General features: G+C 52.0%; 1 long non-coding RNA gene across 1 annotated transcript in view; it reads right to left on the bottom strand.

Annotated features, from left to right (window-relative positions):
• Positions 1–3063, bottom strand: part of LOC144676265 (uncharacterized) — a 7048-nt gene extending 3985 nt beyond the window's left edge. The window contains exon 1 of the long non-coding RNA XR_013575287.1: positions 2970–3063. This is a non-coding gene — a long non-coding RNA (uncharacterized LOC144676265). The remainder of the gene's footprint in view (positions 1–2969) is intronic.
• Between the last annotated feature and the right edge of the window lie 3461 nt (positions 3064–6524).

Here is a 6524-nt window from a genome sequence, read left to right as displayed (position 1 = left end):
CGCAATATCATGTCCTGTACACCAACATAACTCCCCATGCACCAATATCATGTCCTGTACACCAACATAACTCCCCATGCCCCAATATCACTCCCCATTCCCAATATCACACCCTGTATATCATTATCATTCACCATACCCCAATATCACACTCTGTGCACCAATATCACACCCCATACCCCAATATCACACCCTGTATACCAATATAACTCCCCAAAACCCTATATCACTCCCCATACCCCTATGCCACATCCTGTACACCAGAATAACTCCTCATACCCCAATATCACATCCTGTACACCAATCCAACTCTACATACCCCAATATCAAACCCCATATCCCAATATCACAGCCTGTATACCAATATCACACCCCATACCCCAATATCACATCCTGTACACCAACATACCCCATGCCCCAATATCACTCCCCATACACCAATATCACACCCTGTACACCAATATCTTTCCCCATACCCCAATATCATGTCCTGTACACCAACATAACTCCCCATGCCCCAATATCACTCCCCATACACCAATATCACACCCTGTACACCAATATAACTTCCCATACCCCAATATCACACCCTGTACACCAATATCACACCCTGTACACCAGTATCACTCCCCATACCCAAATATCACACCCTGTACACCAATATAACCCCATACCCCAATATCATACCCTGTATACAAATATCACACCATCTACACCAATATCACACCATGTGCACTAATATCACACCATGTGCACTAATATCACACCATGTACACCAATATCACACCCTGTACACCAATATAACTCCCCATTCCACAATATCACACCTTGTATACCAATATCACACCATCTACACCAATATCACACCCTGTTAACTAATATCACACCATGTACACCAATATCACACCCTGTACACCAATATAACTCCGCTTACCCCAATATCACGCCTGATGTCCCAATATCACACCCTGTACATCACTATCTATCTCTGCATATACCAAAATCATTCCCCATACACCAATATCACATTCTGTACACCAATATCACACCATGTACACCAAAATAACTCCACATAGCCCAATATCACACCCTGTAAACCAATATAATTCCCCACAATACCACTCCCCATAACCTAATAACCCTCTCTGTGCCCAGTATCACACCCTGTACACCAAATTCACAACCACAGCCACAATACACTCTCCATACCCCAGTATCATTCCTGTACTGTAATAGCACACCTATACTCCAATTTCACTCCTCATATCCCAATATCACTCCCCGTACCCCAATATTATTCCCCATACTCCAATATCACTGCTCGTACCCCAAAATAGCACACAATGCCCCCATATCACTTCGAGTGCCCCACCATCACTCCTTGGAGCCAGACCTGTGCCCAGACTCCAAGTGTGGTCTAACCGAGGGATATGGAGACCAGAACTGTGCACAGTGCTCCAAGTGTGGTCTAACCGAGGGATATGGAGACCAGAACTGTGCACAGTGCTCCAAGTGTGGTCTAACCCAGGGATACGGAGACCAGAACTGTGCACAGTGCTCCGAGTGTGGTCTAACCGAGGGATATGGAGACCAGAACTGTGCACAGTGCTCCAAGTGTGGTCTAACCGAGGGTTATGGAGACCAGAACTGTGCACAGTGCTCCAAGTGTGGTCTAACTCAGGGATACGGAGACCAGAACTGTGCACAGTGCTCCAAGTGTGGTCTAACCCAGGGATACGGAGACCAGAACTGTGCACAGTGCTCCAAGTGTGGTCTAACCGAGGGATACAGAGACCAGAACTGTGCACAGTGCTCCAAGTGTGGTCTAACCGAGGGATACAGAGAGCAGAACTGTGCACAGTGCTCCAAGTGTGGTCTAACCGAGGGAAACGGAGACCGGAACTGTGCCCAGTGCTCCAAGTGTGGTCTAACCAAGGGATACGGAGACCAGAACTATGCACAGTGCTCCAAGTGTGGTCTAACCGAGGGATATGGAGACCAGAACTGTGCACAGTGCTCCAAGTGTGGTCTAACCGAGGGTTATGGAGACCAGAACTGTGCACAGTGCTCCGAGTGTGGTCTAACCGAGGGATATGGAGACCAGAACTGTGCACAGTGCTCCAAGTGTGGTCTAACCGAGGGTTATGGAGACCAGAGCTGTGCACAGTGCTCCAAGTGTGGTCTAACTCAGGGATACAGAGACCAGAACTGTGCACAGTGCTCCAAGTGTGGTCTAACCGAGGGATACGGAGACCAGAACTGTGCACAGTGCTCCAAGTGTGGTCTAACCGAGGGATACGGAGACCAGAACTGTGCACAGTGCTCCAAGTGTGGTCTAACCGAGGGATACGGAGACCAGAACTGTGCACAGTGCTCCAAGTGTGGTCTAACCCAGGGATACGGAGACCAGAACTGTGCACAGTGCTCCAAGTGTGGTCTAACCGAGGGATACAGAGAGCAGAACTGTGCACAGTGCTCCAAGTGTGGTCTAACCGAGGGAAACGGAGACCGGAACTGTGCCCAGTGCTCCAAGTGTGGTCTAACCAAGGGATACGGAGACCAGAACTATGCACAGTGCTCCAAGTGTGGTCTAACTGAGGGATAGGGAGACCAGAACTGTGCACAGTGCTCCAAGTGTGGTCTAACCGAGGGTTATGGAGACCAGAACTGTGCACAGTGCTCCGAGTGTGGTCTAACCGAGGGATATGGAGACCAGAACTGTGCACAGTGCTCCAAGTGTGGTCTAACCGAGGGTTATGGAGACCAGAACTGTGCACAGTGCTCCAAGTGTGGTCTAACTCAGGGATACGGAGACCAGAACTGTGCACAGTGCTCCAAGTGTGGTCTAACCGAGGGATACGGAGACCAGAACTGTGCACAGTGCTCCAAGTGTGGTCTAACCATGATTCAATACAAGGTAGTGAATCTGATTTGTCATTAAATGGCTTAATAAACTTAGAAATACTCACTCTCCACTCTCACCAGGATCAGCACCTCTCGCGCAGTCAATATTTCAGAGGCATGAAGCGAAGGGAACATTGACAAATGTTTCACCATCCCAGAAACATCGCATACATCAACTTCCTCTGGAAGAGAGAAACTAAGTTACACAGAGAAAAAAAATCCCTCTACACTGTCCCCATCAAACACTCCCAGGACAGGTACAGCACAGGGTTAGATACAGAGTAAATCTCTCTCTACACTGTCCCCATCAAACACTCCCAGGACAGGTACAGCACGCGATTATATACAGAGTAAATCTCCCTCTACACTGTCCCCATCAAACACTCCCAGGACAGGTACAGCACGGGGTTAGATACAGAGTAAAGCTCCCTCTACACCGTCCCGCTCAAACACTCCCAGGACAGGTACAGCACGGGGTTAGATACAGAGTAAAGCTCCCTCTACACCGTCCCCCTCAAACACTCCCAGGACAGGTACAGCACGGGGTTATATACAGAGTAAAGCTCCCTCTACACTGTCCCCATCAAACACGCCCAGGACAGGTACAGCACGGGGTTAGATACAGAGTAAAGCTCCCTCTACACTGTCCCCATCAAACACTCCCAGGACAGGTACAGCACGGGGTTAGATACAGAGTAAATGTCCATCTACCTTGAGGGCTGCAGTTGCAATGTGACCTGATGTAATCCATTAACACCTGGACACGGCAGTGAATGTTGAGCAGGGCGGACTCATCGTCTGTGGGATCAGAGAGAGGGGGGGGAAAGGGTTAGCGGGTCTGATTTTTTACTGCGCGCACCGTCTGAGGCATAGGAAGATCCCAAGTCACCTTCTGTGACCAGGAGTGTACTCACCGCCATATTTCAGCGTGACAAACATCTGGATCAGTCTCTAGCGCCAGCTGTGGGTGAGAAGGCGGTCTCTGGCCAGCAGGGTGCTGGTGGCTGCCCTCTGGCCCTTGGACACGCTCTGCTGTGTCCGGGCCCCCTCTCTGCAGAGGGACAGAAGCCGGTTAGAAACTCAGGGGAAGGGGAGCGATCGAAATGCAGACGTCCACCACCAATCCTCCTCATTCATCCCCCCCCACTCCCCGTGACAACCACTCGGTCACCACAACACTCCCATCGGACCCTGTCGGGTGGACGCTGTTGCCATGGGAGCCAGCAGGAGACCCCTCCTCCACTCATAGGGGAAGAAAAGACATTCCTTCCCTTTGAAATCCCGGCTCAGTCTCCACGGAGAAAATTCCTCCTCATTCTCTGTAACCTCCTCCCCTCCTACACCCCTCCCTATCTCTGTAACCTCCTCCCCCAATACACCCCTCCCTATCTCTGTAACCTCCTCCCCTCCTACACCCCTCCCTATCTCTGTAGCCTCCTCCCCTCCTACAACCCTCCCTGTCTCTGTAACCTCCTCCCCCAATACACCCCTCCCTATCTCTGTAACCTCCTCCCCCAATACACCCCTCCCTATCTCTGTAACCTCCTCCCCCAATACACCCCTCCCTATCTCTGTAACCTCCTCCCCCAATACACCCCTCCCTATCTCTGTAACCTCCTCCCCTCCTACACCCCTCCCTATCTCTGTAACCTCCTCCCCTCCTACAACCCTCCCTATCTCTGTAACCTCCTCCCCCAATACACCCCTCCCTATCTCTGTAACCTCCTCCCCCAATACACCCCTCCCTATCTCTGTAACCTCCTCCCCCAATACACCCCTCCCTATCTCTGTAACCTCCTCCCCTCCTACACCCCTCCCTATCTCTGTAACCTCCTCCCCTCCTACAACCCTCCCTATCTCTGTAACCTCCTCCCCCAATACACCCCTCCCTATCTCTGTAACCTCCTCCCCTCCTACACCCCTCCCTATCTCTGTAACCTCCTCCCCTCCTACACCCCTCCCTATCTCTGTAACCTCCTCCCCTCCTACACCCCTCCCTATCTCTGTAACCTCCTCCCCTCCTACAACCCTCCCTATCTCTGTAACCTCCTCCCCTCCTACACCCCTCCCTATCTCTGTAACCTCCTCCCCCAATACACCCCTCCCTATCTCTGTAACCTCCTCCCCTCCTACACCCTTCCCTATCTCTGTAACCTCCTCCCCTCCTACACCCCTCCCTATCTCTGTAACCTCCTCCAGCACCTACACCCCTCCCTATCTCTGTAACCTCCTCCCCTCCTACAACCCTCCCTATCTCTGTAACCTCCTCCCCCAATACACCCCTCCCTATCTCTGTAACCTCCTCCCCTCCTACACCCCTCCCTATCTCTGTAACCTCCTCCCCTCCTACAACCCTCCCTATCTCTGTAACCTCCTCCCCCCCTACAACCCTCCCTATCTCTGTAACCTCCTCCCCCAATACACCCCTCCCTATCTCTGTAACCTCCTCCCCCAATACACCCCTCCCTATCTCTGTAACCTCCTCCCCCAATACACCCCTCCCTATCTCTGTAACCTCCTCTCCCCCTACACCCCTCCCTATCTCTGTAACCTCCTCCCCCAATACACCCCTCCCTATCTCTGTAACCTCCTCCCCCAATACAACCCTCCCTATCTCTGTAACCTCCTCCCCCCCCGACCACCCTCCCTATCTCTGTAACCTCCTCCATCCCTACAACCCTCCCTATCTTTGTAACCTCCTCCAGCCCCTACACCCCTCCCTATCTCTGTAACCTCCTCCTCCTCTACCACCCTCCCTATCTCTGTAACCACCTCCCCCTCTACCACCCTCCCTATCTCTATAACTTCCTCGCCCCCTACAACCCTCCCTATCTCTATAACCTCCTCGCCCCCTACAACCCTACCTATCTCTGTAACCTCCTCCAGCACCTACACCCCTGCCTATCTCTGTAACACCCTCCACCCCTACAACCCTCCCTATCTCTGTAACCTCGTCCAGTCGCTACAACCCTCCCTATCTCTGTAACCTCCTCCCCCCACTACAACCCTCCCTATCTCTGTAACCTCCTCCAGTCCCTACAACCCTCCCTCTCTCTGGAACCTCCTCCAGCCCTGACAACCCTCCCTATCTCTGTAACCTCCAGCCACAACAACACTCCCTTATGCTGTAATCTTCTACAGCCCCTGCAATCCTGCCTATATCTGTAACCTCCGCAAGCCCCCAAAAGCCCTCCCTATCTCTGTAAATTCCTCCAGCCCCTACAACCCTCCCTCTCTCTGTAAGCTCCTCCAGCCGCTACATACCCTCCTATCTCTGTAACCTTCTCCAGCCCCTACAATCCTCCTTATCTCTGTAACCTCCTCCAGCCCCTACACCCCTCCCTATCTCTGTAACCTCCTCCAGTCCCCACAACCCTCCCTATCTCTGTAACCTCCTCCAGCCCCTACAACCCTCCCTATCTCTGTAACCTCCTCCAGCCTCTACATCCCTCCCTATCTCTGTAACCTCCACCAGACCCTACAACTCTCCCTATCTCTATAACGTCCTCCAGCTCCTACAACCCTCCCTATTTCATTAACCTCCTCCAGTCCCTAAAACTCTCCCTATCTCTGGAACCTCCTCCAGCCCCTACAACCCTCCCTATCTCTGTAACCTCCTC

Source organism: Cetorhinus maximus, unplaced genomic scaffold, assembly GCF_964194155.1.
Source record: "Cetorhinus maximus unplaced genomic scaffold, sCetMax3.hap1.1 HAP1_SCAFFOLD_1475, whole genome shotgun sequence".
Lineage (NCBI taxonomy): Eukaryota > Metazoa > Chordata > Chondrichthyes > Lamniformes > Cetorhinidae > Cetorhinus > Cetorhinus maximus.
Note: the sequence above shows the minus strand (reverse complement) of the source record. Positions and strands in the feature narration are given on the sequence as shown.